Source organism: Vulpes vulpes, chromosome 5 (assembly GCF_048418805.1).
Source record: "Vulpes vulpes isolate BD-2025 chromosome 5, VulVul3, whole genome shotgun sequence".
NCBI classification, from domain to species: Eukaryota; Metazoa; Chordata; class Mammalia; order Carnivora; family Canidae; genus Vulpes; species Vulpes vulpes.
Window position 1 is genome coordinate 128336899 of NC_132784.1, and position 21524 is coordinate 128358422.

At 43.6% G+C, this 21524-nt stretch overlaps 1 protein-coding gene across 50 annotated transcripts in view; it reads right to left on the minus strand.

Annotated features, from left to right (window-relative positions):
- Positions 1 to 21524, minus strand: part of NRCAM (neuronal cell adhesion molecule) — a 274938-nt gene that overhangs the window by 192176 nt on the left and 61238 nt on the right. For all 50 annotated transcript variants that reach the window (XM_072760017.1, XM_072759997.1, XM_072760002.1 and 47 more), the window contains exon 2: positions 19893 to 20051. The gene's annotated coding sequence lies outside the window, so the exon portion shown is untranslated. The remainder of the gene's footprint in view (positions 1 to 19892; positions 20052 to 21524) is intronic.

The window sequence follows — 21524 nt, forward strand, 5'->3', positions numbered from 1 at the left end:
CGTTGTTCCCACAATAAGGTAGTATCTATGGGTCCTGCTTCTTGCTCTCTGGAGGTGACCTGATTCCTGCCCACCTGCAAGTCTGCTCCGTGAGCCATCCAGTGAATTCTGTGCTGTCCCAGTGGCCCTGCAATAAACTGCCTTTCCTTTGGGTTAGTCCAGGCTGGGTTTTGCTATGTGTAAGATTAGTGTGGGCTGCTACTTATGCCCTCCTGAGAGAGGGTGCGTGCAAGGTGCTACTGCTGGAGAGGCGGGAGATTTGTTGTCTCTCTTTTTTTAAAGATTTTATTTACTTGCTTGAGGAGTGGGAGACGGAGAGGGGGAAAGAATGCACACCGAGTTGGGGGAAGGATGGGCAGAGGGAGAAGCAAGCTTCCTGATGAGCAGGGAACCTGATGCAAGGCTCGATCCCAGGACCCCAGGATCATGACCTGAGCTGAAGGCAGATGTTTAACCAACTGAACTACCCAGGAGCCCCAGAATACTTGTTCTTGTTACTTTATTTTTTTTTTTTAAGATTCTATTTATTCGTGAGAGACACAGAGAGAGAGGCAGAGACACAGGCAGAGGGAGAAGCAGGCTCCATGTAGGGAGCCCGATGCAGGACTCGATCCCAGGACTCCAGGATCAAGCCCTGCACTGAAGGCAGGCACTAAACCGCTAAGCCATCCAGGTGTCCCTGTTCTTGTTATTTTAAAATCTTCTGGGAGCCTAAGTCCACCAAGGGGTATATGCCAGCCGTGCTGGGGACTCCTGCCCCATTTGCCCCGCCTACTTTCTTTGTCTATCTCTCTCCCTCATAACGTCTAGTTAAAGAGGAATAGTAAGCAAAATTCACATGGGAAAGCCAGCGAGAGAACAGTCCTAATTTCTTCCTAAGATCTGTCTCAAATCCTAGCAAAAATCGATAGTGACATAAAAGCTACTGTTGAGCATTTATTTCCAAAATATCATGACTAAGGAATTTCACAAGCGAGAGTTTGCAGACTATCTCACTAGCACTCTCAGGGCACTAGAAGCAGACAGCTAATACAACAACATGATTGGAAAGTGAATGGGCCATACAGACTGTAAACATATCTGCATATCATAATCTCAAAACAGAAACTCTGAGCATCAGGAAGCTTCTAGTTAGGACCAAAAAAAAAAAAAAAAACTACTTAGTAAACAAAACAAATTGAAGAGCAGCTGTAGCACTTTCACACTTGGGAACCTAGTTTACAGTCCTGTGTAAAGACATATGAAGAGAAAGACAAATGAAAAGAATAATTAAAAGACAGTGGAGACAAGTGTCAACAAACCTGGTTATAAATATCCTGAATGGGAATGTTGAATTTCCTTCAGTAAATTACTAAACTGAGAGTGGATAGTATCAGTTAAGAATGGGAAAGATCAAAATGAAGAAAATACTGCAGAAACTAAAGCAATCCTAGGAGTCTCATGAGAGAACTGTGGCTCACCACTGTTTCTAGACATGAAATAAGTCGGAAAGGCTTTCAGATGGATGAGAAAATTGCCACCCTTCCAGCCACCCCAGAGCAAGAGTGCCATCCTTTCTGACCTTACTTACCAACAGCAGGGCGATACTGTTCCCAATACTGTTGAGAATTGGTAGCATTTTTAATGCTCAGAATTTCCATTCCCAGCGGTATAGCAGAATACATATTCTGGAACTCAAGTAAACACCAAGATATTCTGAATAAAGTATAAGAGACATGTTTGTGAAAGAGGAATTATAAGCAATAAAAAGGGAAATATCAGAGGATAACTTTACTAAGTGAAAACAGTAATCGTAAAAGGCTAAGCCAGAACTGCAATCAGTAATTACTGTAAGGGGATTTTTCCATTGCCAATTTCTGGGAAGGGAGGTGGGGAATAAAGTGTCAAGGGTAAAGCTCGTGGGCCTGCATCAGGAGAGGTCTGAATAGAGGCAACTGCATGAAGCCTGGATGCCTATGGGCTATGCTCTCAGTAAAATAAAAAAAGAAAAAAAAAAGTTCACCCTACAAAGAGAGATGCCCAAGAAACTCTTCTCCTTGACTTTGATACTGAGTGAATGGTAAGTCTCCTTGACAACCTATAATCAGAAGCCATCATACACACTCCCAACTTCTGGATTTTAGGTCCTGATTCATACACTTTGTATGATCACCCAAATCCAAAGGCAACAGATTAGCTTAAACCAGTCCTGCTTCTCTCTGGAACAAGCCTAAGTCCTCTATAGAGGAATGCACCCTCAAACCAGACCTTATAGAATTCCTTTAAAATCCCAACAAATATGGTTTTGTAATTTAAAAAATTAGATTGCATAAAAAAGCAAGACACCATGAGGGAGAGTCAGGAAGAAGAATACAAGAATACACTGCACAGCCTGCTAAGACCCCATATGTTGGAATTATTGGAATCAAAAAACAAACCATCTGCTATTAGAATCAAAGAAGGAATTGAATACATAAACAAAGAATAGAAGACTATGAAAAACTGAAGCTGATTTGAAAAGAACCATGTAGACTTCCTGAAATAAAAAATATAATTATGATTTGGGATGCCTGAGTGCCTCAGCTGGTTGAGCATCTGGCTCTTGATTTGGGCTCATGTCATGATCTCAGGGCCCTGGGATGAAGCCTCCTGTTGGGCTCAGCATGGAGTCCACTTGTCCCTCTCCCTTTTGCTCCTCCCCACTGCTCACTTGGTCTCTCTCTCTCAAATAAATAAATAAATAAATAAATAAATAAATAAATAAATAAAATCTTTAAAAAATAAATAATGGTTTAAAGTGGAAAAATTTATTGGATGAGTCAACTAGTTAATAAGACGCAGGTAAAAAAAGGAATTCGAGAACTGAAACCCAAAGCTGGGGAAGTAACCAGACTGCAACAGAGATCAAAAATAAATTTTAAAAAAAGGAAAAATAGTTTTTAAAAAAAGGTTAAAAGACAATAAAGGAGAAAAATAACAGAATAACATATATAATAAGAATTCCAGACAGAGATAATAGTGAGGATGAGGGAGAAACAAGATGTGAATAAATAATGCCTATGAGTTTTCATAATGGATGTAATATTCAAATTCCTAGATTCAGGAAGCAGAATAAATTACACAAGCAGGATTTAAAAAAAAAAAAAAAAACTGAAAATCAGAAAAAAAAAAAAAAAAGACTCCTGGACCTACAATACAGTGAAACTTCAGAATTCCAAAGGGAAGTAGAAAATCTCAGGAAGATCCAGACAAGTCCGTACAATGAATAACAAGAAGGCAAAATGGAAAAGGAGTGGGGAAAGAGGAAGAGGAAATAGGAAACAGAAGGACGGAGAAACAGAAAAAGAACAGAGGAGAGGGGAAGAAATGGGGTGGGGGAGGCGTGGCTGAAACCAGAATGGTGCTGATTGACAAGCATGAAAGGCAGGCTTTCCAGAAAACACTCTCCTGAAATTCTGACAACAAGCCAGAAAGATGTTGTGTGGTTTCAGATCAGTAGGACCTGGACACCTGACGGAAACAAATTAAAATCCTTCTTGAGATGGGTCTCAGGATTCCCAGATATGAAGTTCATTCTAGCCTCATAAATAGTACCACCAAGCACTTAGGGGAACAGGCTACCACGAAGGAAAATCAGAACAGATCTAAAGGCTCAAGGACTTCAAATGCTATCATTATCAGATACTAATGACAATTATTATATCTGAAATGGAATTTTAAAAGTATGGTAATAAAAATCACAGAGGAACATATAATGGAACAGTAGTCCACCTTAAAAAAGAAGGGAATGCTGACACCTGCTACAACACAGAAGAGCCTGGAGGACATTACACTGAGTGAAACAAGCCAGTCACACATACTGTTTGATTGCACTTATCTGAGGTCCCTGGAGCAGTCAAGTTCATGGAGACAGAAAATAGGATGGTGGTTGCCAGAGGCCGGGGGTGGGGGTAGGGGGATATGGAGCTGTTTAATGGGGATAGAGTTTCTGATTTGCAAGATGAAAGGCATTCTGGAAATTGGCCATCCCATAATGTGAATCTACTTAACTGGACACTCAAAGATGGTTGAAATGGTACATTTTTATTATCTGTATTTTACTACAATTAAAACCCATTTTTAATCATGAAAAAATAGATTCTAAAAGTGACCAGGTAGATGCACAAAGTAGCAAATGAATCTTTATAAAGTGAAAAATAAAATCACTAGAAAATGTTTAAAACACTCATTTTATGATAAACATTATTATCAGCCACAGCTAAAGAAAATAGAGCCAAAAAAAAGACAATAGAGCTAAACAAATGATCCATCCATATTATAGCACAAGCAGAAGATATATATATATATAGAGAGAGAGAGAGATGATAGATAGATAGATAGATAGATAGATAGATAGATAGATAGATATGAGAGGTTAAATCATAGAAAATCAAATGTCTAAGTAAACACAGAGCTTCAAAGAGGAAGAATGGAAGTGAGGCCCTGTTCAAAGAAGTAATGGCTGGGCTTTTTCCAGATTTGATGGAAGATACCAATTCATTGCCATAGGAACCACAGCATATGCCAAGAGGGATGAATGACAAAAAAAAAAAAAAAACCAACCTAGATATATTATAATAAAACCATGGATTTCCAATGACAAGAGAATATCTCAAAAACAATCAAAGAGAAAAGCCATCTCATCTGCCGGGAGCAAAAGTTAAATTGCCTGTAAACTCTTTATCTCTTACTCATCCTGGCTTAAGTATACATCCACCAGTACAACCGTTTTGGAAAATAATCCTTCATTATTTGGTAACATCGAAGATGCAATCGAAGACTCAGTGCTACCCAGCAATTAGACTCCTCAAAAAAAACCAAACAGCCAAAGAAAACAACAGCAACAAACACCGTAGGTGTGTATCAAGAGACACACACAAGAAGGTTCAGAGCAGCATTGCTTGTAATCGCACAAAAACTTAAAAACAGCCCAAAGGGATAAACAATTGTGACCTATACTACTGGCACTGGAAAAAATTACCTTGAAGAAATCTCACCAACATAATATTAAAAATTAGTATTATATTAATTATATGCGAGTCAAAAAATGCAAAACTAAGCAATGATTTCAGGTCATGTTTACTTCTTGGCAGAGAGGGGAGGGGCCATCAGGGAATACAACACAAGCAAATAATAATGTTGGACTTCCTATGTTGGTTGTGTTCATTTTTACTCTTTTCACCTTACATATATGTTATATTCATTTTTAAAAATAATATTAGCTAGCAATTTACTACTTAATTCTAAGAATAATTCTGTGAATGACAGAAATACTGTTTTACCCCCATTGTACATATGGGGAAACTGAGGCATAGAAGTATTAACTTTCCTAAGGTTCCAGGCTAGCAAATGGTGGAGCCAAGAGCAGAATCTAGGCCACCTGTTTCCGTATTCTCTCTCTTTTTTGTATCTATGTAATATTCCACTCTTAAAATAAAAAAGAGGGGTCACCTGGGTGTCTCAGTGGCTGAGCATCTGCCTTTGGCTCAGGGCGTGATCCCCGGGTCCTGGGATTGAGTCCTCCATCAGGCTCCCCCCAGGGAGCCTGCTTCTCCCTCTGCCTGAGTCTCTGTCTCTGTCTGTGTGTCTCTCATTAATAAATATAATATTTATAAAAATTAAAAAGAAAAAAGAATTGAAAAGGAGAAAAACTTGGCATTAATGCTCCAAAACCTAATGCCATTAAAAATTGAGCAAAAACCTAATATCTTGTGTGTATACATGTGTGAGTGTAACAAGAAGCACGTACCATAAGTTACTAATCATTGTACCTCTGTAAATTTTTTCTTCATGTTTTTAAAATTATCTGCGATGATTACTTATCCTTTTTCCTAAATGGGGAAAAAAAATCAACACGGTTTAAAAGGACTCCTGCAAAAAAAAAATTTTTTTTTAAATTAAAAAAATTTTAAAAAAGAATAAAAGGACTCCTGCCCTTGGCTTTTTAAAAAAACACACATATCCTAAATCACATGGTAAATTGCATAGTAAGCCTAATTACATCTTGCCTGGCTGATAGCAGAAAACCGTGAGTATTACGGGTTCCAAAAACAGGTCTTCACTTTGGATCCAAAGGCAAAGAGTGTTTTAAATCTCAGCAAAAATTTCAAGGGGCTGGTGCGGAGTTGCTTGGGGCTGGTCTTGACCAAATTCAGCCAATTTACGTGGCTTCAGGGCAATCCCAGCAGTTCCCGAGGAGGCGGGGTGCGGGGGGCAGGGGGGGGGTCCTCTGTGCAGGGCCACCAAGCTGAATAAGGAGAGACACAGAGGGAATTTTATGCCACAATCAAGAAACAGACTCACAATACAAAGAGATTAGCTGCCCGGCTAGCGAGTTGAGAAAAACAGTCCTGCAACAGCAGAGCCAGTTTCCCGCTGACATTCAGGAAAGCAAGGGAGGCTGGAGGGGGCTGGGGTGTGGAAGCCGCTAATTGTGCGGTGCGGAACCCATGGGGTCGCTTTAGGGGCTGCATCTGTTTTATTTTCCAGAGGAGGGAGGGGGGAAGGATGCATTTCTGCAAAGCAGTTTTTGTCTTTTGAATCTGTAGTGCGCTTTTTTTTTTTTTTAAAGATTTTGTGTATTTATTCATGAGAGACACAGAGAGAGGCAGAGACCCAGAAGCAGGCTCCCTGCGGGGAGCCTGCTGGGGGACTCGATCCCAGGACCCCGGGATCGAGACCTGGGCCGAGCATACCACGCTTATACTGGCCCATCCTGCTACATCCCTATCACAGTGTCATCGCCTGCGTTCCCTGTGCCCTGCCTTCTATTCCCAGCACTTCTTTGTTCCATGAAGCCTCTGTGGCTCCCACTTTCCAGAAGGTGCAAGAAAACTCTTTACAGACAGAGAGCTGTCGAGTCTGTTAGTGTCCGCCAGGGAAGGAGGACTGAGTCACCCCCCCCCCCCCCCCCCCCCCCCCCCGGCATGTGAGGTGCTAGCACCGGGCCTCAGGTTCCTGCAGACGCCAGGCCTCACACGCACAGTCAGGTTCCTAACTGCTTTTTACAACTTAATAAACCAACATAAAAACTGCATCGGCTTTTTTTTTTAATTTTTATTTATTTATGATAGTCACACACAGAGAGAGAGAGAGAGAGAGAGAGAGGCAGAGACACAGGCAGAGGGAGAAGCAGGCTCCGTGCACCGGGAGCCCGATGTGGGATTCGATCCCGGGTCTCCAGGATCGCGCCCTGGGCCAAAGGCAGGCGCTAAACCGCTGCACCACCCAGGGATCCCTGCATCGGCTTTTCTAAAGGTAATTGCTCCAAACCTACCCAGCATCATGTCTCCTGAACGACCGACCGGAAGAGCATGAGGAACATCCACTTGTCAACAGCATCTCTCAGGACGGCAACCTCACTGAGCGGCTTTGTGAACTGCAGCGGATCCCTAACTTTTCCGAAGCTCGGTTCCTGGCTTGGGAGATGGATGTGATAACACCTGCAGATGCTCTGGAAATATTCCTTCTACTTTGGTCTCATTAACTCCTCCCCGAGCCACACCACACCACTCTGCATCACACCACACAAGACACACCACACTATAACACAACCCACATATACACCACACTATACACCACATCCCCCCAACACACACCACACACACCACATCCCACCACCCTATACCACACCCCCCACACAGCACCACCCTACACCATACACGCCACACACAGGTACACACATACCACACCTACCTACCACACCCCCCACACAGCACCACCCTACACCACGCACACACCATACACGCCACACACAGGTACACACATACCACACCTACCTACCACACCCCCCACACAGCACCACCCTACACCATACACGCCACACACAGGTACACACATACCACACCTACCTACCACACCCCCCACACAGCACCACCCTACACCACGCACACACCACACACGCACAGTGTCTTCTCAGAACGATGTAGCCCAGGAAAACAGCCTTCAAAGGTCACTCCTGTCTGGCTCACAACCTCCCAAATCAAGATTAACAACCCAAATGTATTAAAATGAGAACCGGGAGTTATTTTTCACTTTGGATCTCATTTAAAAATAACAAATTACAAAATAGTCACTGGAAAGAGAAGCTGCTGATGAATATTTATGAAGTCTGCTAACCAGAAATAAAGACAAAAGCCGCCTTTTCTTGTCACGTTAAAGTGAAAACAAACAAGACCTGGAGGAGGCAGCAGGAGAGCCCAAATGAAACTGTGACTGCAGGGACGGAGCGAGGAGTGGAAGTCTGGGAGGACACAGAGCCGGGACCGGGGGAGGCACCACCCCGAGAATTCTAATGAACACGATCAGGGGACAGGGATGACGTTCCATCTCCAGCAAGGGCAGTCATTTGGCTCATGGTGAATAGATCTAACTCTTGGCTTTCTAGCTAAAGAAGGCTGGGAAATTTCAATAAAAATTAAGAACAAGAGGTTGAAAAATGCTCCTTTTTAATGAAGTCCATACAGTCTACTTCATCAACTCCCATTTTTGCCCAAGTCAACTGTACATCCTTCTTGGAGTCAGGGACCTGGTGAGATAGGATGATGATGATGAGTAAGGGCTGGGATGTCCTAGTTATTTTATGTTGGGTACGTGCGCTTGCTTTTCACTTCCCAGTTTCAGTGACAACTACGTGGGGCAATCGAAGTTCTCATCCTATGACAGGCCAGGAAGAGTCAGAGCTTCGATGCGGTGCGTACACTTGGCCTACAAGCAGGTTGATGAACAGGAAAAAAAAAATTTGCTGAAAGGCACAGCTGGGCCGGGGGGAAAGAAAGCTTTCGTTTCCAGATGAGTCTGAAGTTTCAAAAGCAGACTGGTGTGTACGAAACCTTTAAAAACCCGAAAGTCACTAAAAATCTATCAGATCTGCTAGAGACCTCTTCAAAGGGAAGGGAGATTTGACAGAGGAGATTTGACAGCAACAATAGGAATAGAAATAAAACCCTTTCATGTTATTACCTCGGGGGCTTAAACTGTCCTTAAATTACAATACTTCGACTTTAAAGTACATATGAATCCCCAGGCATCTTGTTAAAATGCAGATTCTGATTAAGCAGGTCTGGGATGGGGCCTGAACTTCTGCATTTTTAACAAGCTCCCAGGTGATGCCCTTGGCGCGGGTCTGCAGCCCATGCTTTTAGGAACATGTGTGTACAACGCTAAAATAGAAGCCAGAAAATCTGAGTTTTAGCGCCTGCTGTCGGTTTCATGTTAAGGATTTGGAGGCAGATCCTCAAGCACAGTTCTCTTTTCTTCCTTTTTAAGATTTATTTATTTGAGAGACAGAGAGAAAGAGTGTGTGTGTGTGAGAGCAGGGGGAGGGGCAGAGGGAGAGAGAATCCTTAAGGAGACCCCCCACCCAGCAGGGAGCTCAATGATGCAGGGCTCAATCCCAGGACCCTGAGATAATGACCTGAGCCAGAATCAAGACTCAGATGCTTGACCGACTGAGCCACCCAGGTGCCCCCAAGCACAGTCTTCTTGTTTGACAGACACTGGCTTGCCCTAGTAACCTCATGGGTCATCGTGAGGCTAGAATTAAGAACATGCAAAGGTGCTTTGAAAATTGCAAAGAACAAAGACTGGCAGCGGTATGGCCATCAGGGAAAAGAAGATCATAAAGGATAAATGACCCAAGGACCCAAAGTGCAAACAGTTTAGAAAGATTCAGACATCCCTCTTCCCCAGGTGGGTGCTGGTCACTGTGAGCACAGTGGTACTGCCCGAGGCCCGGGCATGATGCGCTCGCAGCCTGCAGGACACCAGGGTCAACCGGGGAAAATGTAACGCAGACCAGTATAAGTGTCCAAATGCATGAGAGAAGTCCAGGGATGGGACTGATTGATGGGGGCAGAACAATCAAGAAAGGCTTTGTGGAGAAGGGGCATGTGTCTTGAGGTAGGCTTAAAAGGATGAGAATGGCTCAAGGGAGCTGAGGGGCAGGGCAGGGTCGATGCCGAACCGGGTCAGAGAGGGAACTCACGGAGCAGTCATGGAGGTGGGCGGCCCCAGGTGCTGTACAGACTCCCCTACGTTGGAACACTGGGGCCCCCTCAACAGACGTGGGAGGGAGGGGGGCCTGGGAGACCAAGGGGAAGGCTGTGCACATTCTCCTCAAGAGACATCTGAAGAGTTTTCCTTGGCAGTAAGAGAAGGCATGAAATTAGGTATTTTAACGAGCTCTATCCTGGAGAAGATTGAAGACATGGGCATCAGCAAGAACACATTTAAAACTTAGTTTTCTAGCAGTGGATCTATTTAACCAAGTGAAAACTGAAATAAAATTTCTATCTATATATGTTTTTTAAAAATTAAAAAATGAGGAGCACTTGGGTGGCTCGGTGGTTGAGCATCTGCCTTTGGCTCAGGTCGTGATCCCAGGGTCCTGGGATCGAGTCCTGCATCAGGCTCCCTGCAGGGAGCCTACTTCTCCCTCTGCCTGTGTCTCTCATGAATAAATAAAATCTTTTTTAAAAAAAATTAAAGCAGAGCTGCTTTAGGTCAGGAGGTGATGGGGCCCTGGGGGCAAGGTCTCTGGCCTGGTCGTCTTCTCCAAAGAAGGTACTGTAGTGTGATAAGCACCTGGGATAGGATGCTGGAACTAGAAACCCAAAGGAGACTCAGGTAGACAGAGCCCCATGAGAGGAGAACAGCTCATCTGGTGGCGGCGCAGAATCAGACCAGACCTTCTGGCCGCCAGCCAGTCCAAAGTGCTCTTCCATTTCCATTATCCCGTCTCGGCCTGTTCGTTCGTATTGACAAGATTTGCCAAGGGGAAAATACAAAATCCAATATACTTAGTAGTAATTTAGAAACTTCTTAGCGGCTTCCCCTTATCTTCTGACACTGAGGTCTTAAAAGAGCATTTAGTTTAAAAACCTAGTCCCATATCCACTCTTTAATCTCTTCTCTAGGCAATTAATTGATTGAAAAAGTTGTTCTCCAACTTTTTGAAATTGATGGAAAAGTTGTTCTCCAAAGCTCCAGACTTCCTGCTGTTGCTCTAAAGCCCTTCACGGAGACTTAACACTCAGGAGTATTTTAACAACGTCCTCCCCGAGATCTGAGTCTCAAAAGAACTTACACTGGGTACAAATAGCTCAGGATGGGAGGCTTTATTTTAATTTTATAGAGAACATAAAGAGATGGCATACGATAAGACTGACAATGATGATAATATCTATAAGACTTTAAAATGTATGGAAAGACTCCCATTTGATGAAAAAGATTTTTCACAAAGCCACATATGAGATACATATGGACATTTTCAAAGATACTATAAGAGATTTTAGTTAAAAAGAAAAACAGAGGTGGATAAATAGTTGTGATCTTCTTCCATTTGCAGAACAGAGCATATGTGTTCGAGTTTCTGGAAAGCATCATTTCTGAAAGCTGAAATCCCAGAACCAGAGTTCAGAGTTCTCCATAAATGCTCTGGGAAGCAGCTCAGCAATTCGAGACTGAATTCTGTTTTTCCTTTCTTTGAAGATTTTTTTAGTATGTATTCTAGAAGTTCCTTCCCGTGTCTTATTGTCCAAGAGCAGGAGAATTCCCTTGATACAAAAACGCAACTATCGGGACCCCTGGGTGGCTCAGCTGGTGAGAGTCTGCCTTCGGCTCAGGGCGTGACCCTGGGGTCCTGGGATCGAGTCCCACATTGGGCTCCCTGCATGGAGCCTGCTTCTCCCTCTGCCTGTCTCTGCCTCTTTCTCTCTGTGTCTCTCATGAATAAATAAATAAAATTTAAAAAAAAAAACAACAATCTTCCTCAATTTATGTTAACTTGCTCTTGTTCTGTCCTCTGTGAACATGAACAAAACATAATCAACATCTCCCTTGAAAGATCTCCACTTACTTGAAGATAGAAGGGAGTTACACACGCCTGAATCCCCCAATCTGAAATGATTCCAGATCTTTCACTTTTACTCACAGACTTTCCTTTCCATTACTTTAATCATTTCAGGTTCCCTTTGGAACCCGGCCCAATTTCTCCACATGCTTTATAAAAGGAGACTAACAACGTGAAACATTATTTCAATTCGCAGGTGACGCAGCTTTTATTAAGCTCCACGCTCTACCAAAGCAAATGTTGTAATAAAAGTGCCATAAAAACGCCTTCTGTATTATAAACAATTGGTCAGAAATTGCTGGCAATTACAAGGAAGGTATAATTTAATGAACGTTTCCTGTATCTAGGCACTGAATTCTCTGCTGCCAAATCCTGGCAATGGCTCTTAAGAGGTAGATGTTGTCATCCCCATTTCTCATAGGAAAGGACTAGGCCAGATTGTCAGATTGTCTTGATTCTGATTCCAGAGCTACGACCTCCTCACGGTTCCATAAGGATACACAAGCCCAGACTCCCGCATACACAGGCAAGGCACGGACCACGGACGGCTGCTGTAGGCCAGGCTTCCCTAGAGCTGGACTCTGAGATGGGGACTGCCACGCAGGGATTTTATCGGGGAGAGCTCCTGGGGTCAACATGTAGGGGAGACTGGACAAAGCAGGACAAGGCAGTGGGAGAAGCTGGGCTGTGGGATAGTCACAACCAAAGCTCCAGCCGACCCTGCCTGTCCTACAGAGTCATCCTGAATTGGGGGCAAGGGTCTCTGTGTCTCCCAGCTGACCAGTCATTGAATGTACACTGCTGCCCTGGGCTGCCTTGAAGGAGGCAACTTTCTCTCTGCAGCCTTGAGCTTCAGCTGGGGAAGAAGCTGGGGAAGGAGTGTCTCAGCCCCAAGGGGGCAGGGCACCTGGGTGGCACATCACAGATCAACAACCGTATTTTCGGATCCCCAACTTAGGATACAGGCCTGTGTACCTATTTATAGGTTTATAAGTAATAGAAAACACATAGCTTTAATGCCGAAGAAATAAGTAAGATGGGGGGGGGGGGTGGATAAAGAACCACAAATACTGCTTTAGTAATGTGTATTGAATGGAGAGTCTATCTCTATTTCTGTGACTCTTATCCTTTTGCTGTGACACCTTCTCCATATCATATGCACACACTAAAATGGTGAGGCTAAACAAACCATGAAAACTCTGATAGCAAAGAGGGGAAACAGAAAGGACAGACAATAATTTGAAAATACTGGTAACATAATTATTACCCAAGTGGATGGCATCTTTGAACAGTCTTGGTTGATGATAATATACATGTCCTCCAAATGAAAGATGATATAAGGGATGGAAAAAACTCTGTTCATAGTTCTGCACCCTCAATAATTTTTTTTATCCTCCATCTTCCCTCACAGATTTTCTGTTCTTTCTTATCTTTCTTTTTTTTTTTTAGATCTGATTTATTTATTCATGAGAGACACACACAGAGAGAGAGGCAGAGACACAGGCAGAGGGAGAAGCAGGCTCCATGCAGAGAGCCCAACGTGGGACTTGATCCCAGGACCCCGGGGATCACACCCTGGGCCGAAGGCAGACCCTCAACCACCCTGGCACCCCCAGGTTTTATTTTCTAAATGGTATTAAAAAGATATAATTGCCTCAGGATGGTTCTTGCTTAAAAAACAAACAAACAAACAAACAAAAAAAAACCAGCCCAAATACTTCAGCTATTGATTGTGGAGGTTCTGTTTCATTTCCCACTTTATAATGAGATCAGAAATGTTTCTAAAGTTTAAAACCAAAATTATTTATCACTTACTGCTATCTATGTATCCATTGTGCAGAAGCTTTTAAAAAGCTAGAAAGCCAACAACGAGCAAGAATCGTTCATTTATCAGGACATGAGTCTGAAATAGATCCCCAGGGGATAACGAATCCAGCTTATATTATGAGAAAATGTGAAGAGTCATTAATTCATATTATGCTGCCTTGCTATTCTATTAACGACTGCAAAAAATAAATTCTCCAGTCACCGTGCTCAATTGTAACACGAACGGCAAGATAGCAGTGCAGAAGCCAGAGTTCAAAAAGTTAATAATAAACCTGAATCGAGAATAATTTCGAAAGTACGCCAGCAACAAAAGGCAGTGAAGAGTGAAAATTCAAATGCAGCAACATTATCTGATTAGAAACCCGTTGTCATTGTCCTTCACCAAAACGGCCCCGCAAACTGCTGATGTGGTCTCTGACCTCTCTAGCGGGATTGAGTTTGTAGCAAAAGTTGGTGGTTCAGCATTTCCTCTCCCCTTTCTTTTTAAAAATCCCACACTACAGAAGGGTGGAGGGTAACACATTTTACCGTTACATTTGATGTGAGCCTGTAGGAAGATGACCCGTTCAAAAGTGTCACCCTGGCAACTCACCTACAGCTTCTACTTTTGGACAGGAATTGTTCCCAACAATCCTCATCCAGCAGAACTATGTGCTCTAACCACAGAGTAGAAGGAGGGTTTCAATATTTGAATACTAAAAAGTAAATTAATTAATTAAAAAAATTGAATACTAATTCAAACTCTAGACACATTCTATTTATTTATTTATTTATTCATTCATTTATTTATTTATGAGAGAATGTGTGCGCATGAGGTGGGGGGCAGGGGGTGCACAGCGAGGGGAAGAGAGAGAGGGAGAAAGAGAATCTTAAGCAGGCTCGAGGCCCAGCACGGAGCTCCATGCAGGCAGGGCTCGATCTCATGACCCCAAGATCATGACCTGAGCCCAAATCAAGAGTTGGACGCTTAACCGACTGCCCCCAAACTCTAAATGCTTTCAAGTGGCAACTCCAAAGCTACCATACACTCTATCCAGTGCTTTGTCTGCAGGACAGTACTTGCAATATTCACTCTGGAACCTGAGCAGAAAGCGGCCACCCAATACGGTTGCACTCTGTACCCTGCCCACAGTAAGCTAGTTCACACGAAGATCCTTCTGGGGAGACTGTTTGGGGAGGGTCTCTCCTCCACTGATACATGTAACCTCTTGCTGTGCTGAGGTCCCTCCTACTTGCTCTTCTAGAACAGCAGCTCTAGTTTCCTCTGCCTGGGCAACAACTTCTTCAAACTCTGTGGAGCTATCGCTGTCAGAATTGGAACTACTTGAGACCTGCAAGTCTTTAGAGACAGGACTTCTGGTCTCTGAATCACGGGAGGTGGTTGGCAAATGAGGCTGGGCCCGGCTCACTTGAAAGCAGGCAGCCAATGGTGCTCTGGACCTGGTACTGTCTGTCCTCTGCGACCCTGTAGTTCTTGACCTGCGTGAAGCAGAGCCTCTCATCCTCCTGGTTCTCCCTGGTCCCACGTTGTGGTCTGATGGAGGTCTCGGGAATTCCAGCATGCCATGAAGTCTGTGCAGCCCACTGATGAAGCTGTTCACTGAATCTAGTGAAGACACTGAGACAGGGTGGTTAACACGAGATCGCTGCCTATGCTCCTCCGAAGCTCCTGGATTAATGCTCTCCACACGATCTTCTCCCACCAGCTCCCCTTCCTCTGTCAGGCCAACAGACACGTGTGGAGCAGGCTGGAGCAGGTGCAGCCCCACCTGGCTGCTGGCCCCTCCGTCAGGAGCAGGCTGAAGCAGGGGTGGTCCCCCTTGGCTGCCAACCACTTCAGCAGGAACAGGCTGTCCTGCAACGTGATGCTCCACCTGCACATGAAGGTTATATTCCACTGCTTCATGAGCCATCACGAGGGCTGGGAGGACGCTGCGGGGCTTGCAAAATTGCCGCACTGGTGGCGATTGGAAGAACTCCTCCCAAGAAGATCCTACTACCAAGCCAGACAGGTCAAGGCTGTCTGGTCAAAGGCTGACATGCCCTTTGCTGGCCATCACACCGTCTTGTCCTCTGTCTTCAGTGGCTCCCATGTCTGTCCATCCTCATCCAGGCTGTCGTTCCGCCAGCATGCCCACGCTCTGCGGAGGGCGACCCTACCAACGTCTCCCCGTACTGGCCCCACTTACCAAACGAAGGGTGTTTCACCTGCTTGCCATACCCACGATATCCCCTTTCCACTGCCAGCTCCATAGACACAAACTGCCCAGGGCTGCATGTTTTGGAAAACATCATGCCCATTTGCGTCTTTCACACACAGATGAGTGAGGCAGAGAAGGAGATGCAGAGACAGCAATAGATCGAAAGAGGCAGACAAAGAGAGAGGCCAAACAGGAAGACCTGTTTCTCGGGCCCTGCCCATAAAACGAGCGTAAACTCCTTTTGTTACTGGGCAGCTTTCAGGATGAATGAATCATGTTCTGTGCATGCTCTCTGACGCCTTACGGCCCACTGCTTTCACAGCAATGACTGCCCGTTCTGTGACTCTCAGAGAACAATTCACTGTCTGAGACCACCTACACCTCACGTGCATGTGCCATCAGGCTAAGCTACACCAACTCGGCATTTCCATAAATTCATTTTCTATACATAAAATCCATCAGCTGTTATGATAGGTTGGACCAAATCAGAAATACCTGGAGCTTAAAAGAGTTGGTTTTAAAATAATTCATGGGTGTCCCCCTTTTTTTTTCCTGTATGAGAGTTGTATTTTATTTAAAAAGGAAAAATAAAACTGGAAACAGTGGGGGGCACCTGGGTGGCTTCAGTCGGTTAAGTGGCTGCCTTTGGCTTGGGTCATGATCCCAGGGTCCTGGGATCGAGCCTGCACCTGGCTCCCTGCTCAGCCGGAAGCCTGCTTCTCCCTCTCCCTCCGCTGCTCCCCTCAGCTTGTGTGTGCGCTCTCTCTGAATCTCTCTCTCTCTCTCGCAAATAAATAAATAAAACCCTTAAAAAAAACAACTAGAAACTGGGCTGTGCAGCAAGTACTTATGCTGTGTGAGAATGTGCCTAACATGCTGTTACTGAACATATTTAGCAGGGAAAAATTGGCTGGATATGGGATGTTGAGATGATTATCCTTTTTTAACTAGACTTCCAACATGGGTGGTGTTGATTCTCTACTGAGCCTCCATTTCAGTAGTGGAACCAGCTTAGAGAAAACCAAAACAAAAGCCATGTGAGAACAAAAGTTTTAGATTAACCAAAATTAAAAATAAAACGTTCATCAGGGCCTAAAATAAGAAAGCAGAAGAGTGACTGACTGGCCAAGGCAAATGCCACCAGTGGGAACGGATTCACTCAATTCAATTTCTTATTATTTTCAGACATCTAGGTAAGCTTACAGGGCACTAAAGATGTGGCATATAAGAAAATGAATAGGTGGAAAGGGCAGCCTGAGCTTCGGCAGACTGGGGCTCTGACTTTGGCTGTCAGCATTAGGTCAGTTACTTAATTTCGCTTCAAATTAATTTTCTTTTGTATAGAAGCTAAAGTGATAGATTAGCCAATCTGTAAAGTTTCTGGAAAGATGGTAGAGAAATGGACTGACTAGAAATCGTAGAAAGGGAGCATTTTGTGATTTTTCCAACAGGTCTTAAGGAAAAAAGTCAGTAAGCTAATTAAGGCCATAGTAATCAAATAAAATGCACTCAAAATAGTACGATTGTCCGTAATATTTGAATTTAAAATTTTTACCCATGACATTCCCTCAAAGAAGGCTCTGAGTAATGTCTCACTGGGGTAGACTGCTCTGAAACAGTGCAGCCTCTGTTATAACAGGCTGCCTTCATGACGTGCTGGAGGATGCTGGGAAAACCCAAAGGAAGGAACCCTGATGGACCCTGGAGAATGCAGGAAAGATCCTGCTCAGTCTCCCAGAGGCAATGCTCAAATCTTGGGCAGAGCAATGAAAGTGAGGAATAGACAGGAAACTAGGAGCAAAAGAGAAAAACAATCATCCTTTGAAAGACAAAGTATGTTCCTTACATAATTTCTGTAAATACCGTGAGTTAAAATGAAGAATGGCACGGGCCTGGAACTCCTAAATTTTAGGATTTTCGCTATTTTTTAAGTACTGGCTTAAATTTCCTTTCATCATACCGAAAGTCCCCACATTTGTCCCTAGGAAAAGATCCTTACTTATTTATTTACTGAGAGAGAGAGAGAGAATCCTCAAGCAAGACTACCTGCTGAGCATAGAGCGCAATGCAGGGTTTGATCCCTGGACCCCGAAATCATGACCTGAGTCAAAACCAAGAGTTGGATGCTCAGCCAACTGAGCCACCCAGACACTCCTATTTACTTTATAATTGGAGGTCTGTACCTCTTAATCCCCTTCCCCTATTTCACCATCTCCCCACACCCCACCCCCAATCTGGCAACCACCAATTTCTTCTCTGTATCTATGAGTCTCTTTCTGGGTTTTTGTGTGTGTGCTTATTTATTCATTTGTTCTGTTTTAGATTCCACATAAAAGTGAAATCATATGACTTTTGGCTGTTTCTGTCTAGCTCATTTTGAAAGCTTAAGTACAAAATCAAACTTATATTTCAAAAAATATTTTTAATTATTGTCTATACCTCCCAGATCAATATGTCTAGCCTGGAATCCAATCCTCCCCTAACCTCCATATTTACACCCCCAGCTGCCCAGCAGACATTTCTACTTAGATATCCCAGGTATGTTTAAAAGTCCTTCCCTCCCGGGACGCCTGGGTGGCTCAGCGGTTGGGCATCTGCCTTTGGCTGGGGGCGTGATCTTGGTCCCAGGATCGAGTCCCACGTCGGGCTCCCCGCATGGAGCCTGCTTCTCCCTCTGCCTGTGTCTCTGCCTTTCTCTGTGTGTCTCTCATGAATAAATAAATACAATAAAAAATCTAAAAAAAAAAAATAAGTCCTTTCCTCACCATGACCAGGTCTACTTCCTCCCAAATGTCCCTTTATGTCACCAGAGTCAGAAATCTGAGAATCCCAGGTCCTAACATTTTCGCACTTCCAACGTCCAAAGCATCATCAAATCCAGCACATTCTAGCTCTTTCAAAGCTCTCTTCCTCTATCCCTCACAGCTTCTCTACTGTCATCCCTCTCATCTCTTCACCAGATCAGTGCAAAACAAATCTTCCTTTAACCAGACTCACCTTCAGCCGTTTCTCTACACTCTCTCCGAGGTAACGTACCTAAAATATCAATGACTGCCATCTTAAAACCCCTCAGTGCTTACACATACACACACACATCCTTCATACTATGGTTCAACAACCATGAACAACTTATTACTCCTGCATGCAGGTTTCACACCCCTCTCCCATTGCTCCTGCCAGCAATACTCTCTCCACTCCACTAGGCCAATTCCTAGTCATCCTTCAAGGGCCACATCAGTGGTCAGTCATCTCCTCCAAGAAGCCTACTTTTACACACACAATCTGTAGCCCCAGGCTGCATTCAACACCTCTTTCATTCCTTGATGTACTCTCAATACACTTTTATCATATTGGAGTTGGTCATATCTATTTATGTGTCTGTCTCTTGCACTCGACAGGTACTCCTTAAAGGTAAGGACTTACCACCTTTGCTTCTTGAGATCCTAGCAAACTTTACAGAATCAAAATAAAAATGAATCCAAAAATAAAGAGAAACAGATTGGAGGGTATAAGAATATTTTGGAGGATTATGGATATTCGGAAATAGCAATTGTTTTTCTTACTTGTGCAGATAGTACCTCATGGTTTACAAAGTGCTTTCATATATATTGTTTTGGTTTATCCTTAAAACAATTCTAAAAGGCAGGGTAAGGCAAATATGAAGGCTCTAGGAAACCCTAAATACATAAGAAATTCTTCTGAAAAGAGAAATGTCATTGACTTTTCAAGGTGTGTGTGCGCGCATGCACGTGTTTAAATAAGTCTCCTTAGATCCGAGGTACAACTTCAAATAAGGTCCTGTTATGTCAAAATAGCCACTTGATTTCCTCCATAACTACTATAAAATCATCCTGAAAAAGAAAAACTCTCAATTTTTTGTAGAGAATTTTCAATAATGTATTCCCTTATTCACTCTTTTCCAAGAAGTAGATCTGGGAAGACAGAACAGCTAATTTAGATTTCTAACAACCAAAAGACAACTGGTTCACTCTCACCTTTAGAAGATCCCCCAGGGCCAAGAGTCTCTCGAAAGTTTCCCTGATTGTTGCAAGCCGTCCTTTTCTTAGGATGAGGCCAACAGTTGAGAGCAGCTTTGGCCAAAGTCTTCAACACACAGGGGTAGCGGGTACTGAGGAAAAATATCACAAGGATTCCTAAATAGGAAAACAAACAAACAAACAAAAAAACACAGAACAGTGTAAATTGTTTTGGGTCGGTTAATTCTGTTAAGCTATTTCATTCTACGCATCCAACTAAATTGGACAAGGGGAACTTAATTCATATTAAATTCCAGGGTTCATTTTAACCACACTTCTCTGTACCTAAGAACAGCAGCATCTTAAGACTTTAAGCAATTTAATGGCCACAGGTAATGAAAACAGGTAACATGACTCCAATCACATTTTAGCGTAGGATAGAAGTCGGAATGACCCCTAAATAGCAGGTAACAAGTGTGTGCACAAATTAAAGAGAGAGAAAAGGCACTTGATCCTGCGCTCCCCTAATACTTCATGGGAATACGGTGCTCTTTACAATCACAGGGGCACGCAGGCTGCGGCAGGGAAGATCTCACATCCCCCGAAAAGAACAAACAGTGAAGAACAAAGTACTTGATCAAGGTTGACAACGTCAGAGAGGAACTCAGCAATGCAATTACATTTTCGAGGTGGCTTTGAAGGTGGTGAGAAAAGAAGGCATCTGGGAATGAAGGGGGTTGCTAAGCACACCACCATAAGGCAACAAGCACGGGGTGAAGGTACAACTACACAGAATGGAGCCTTCATTAGGTGGAAACCAACCATCAGAAGTGCCGAATATTATGTGTGTTTAATATCTCACTTTTAAGAAAAGGGGTAAAAAATCACAGCAAAGACTATTTGGGGGCACCTGGGTGGCTCAGCGGTTGAGCACCTGCCTTTGGCTTAGGTCGTGACCCCAGGTCCTGGGATCAAGTCCCACATGGGGCTCCCCCCATGGAGCCTGCTTCTCCCTCTGCCTGTGTCTCTGCTTCTGTGTGTGTCCATGAATAAATAAATTTAATTTAATTAATAGTATCCAAAGTTTAAAGCCCTATTGAATAGCGCCCCAATTTTCAAGAAGAGGAGCCCGAGGCTCTGAGAAGTACGGGCACACAGGCAAAGTCCAAGCAAAAGAACACCCCTGGGATGGAATCAAGTCTCGGGGAGGAGATGAAGTTGGGTCCTGAGTGGGGGCTGGACACAAGTTTCTCTCAGGCTGGGCCAGACAGGCAGACAGGAGCCACGCCCTTGACTAGGGACAAGTGCCATCGGCTCTCTGGGCTCCCACCCTTTACAGAATAATAAGGATAAAAAAGAATCCTAGAAGCTAAGTTACAGCACTTCATGTGAGCTAGACTTTGCACTAAGAAGCGCTTCCGTCCGCACAAAATTCTCAGATCTGACTACTAGTATTATAATAGTTTGCTTATAATTTATAAATGAGGAAATTGAAGCCAAGTGAACTTACTAGTCTTGTCTCCAGAAAGGGGGAACCAGAATTTTAACAGAGCTCATTTCTCTCCTACCCATGTATTTCCTTTATTTTTTTTTTAATTTTTTAAAATTTTTTATTTATGATAGGCACACAGTGAGAGAGAGAGGCAGAGA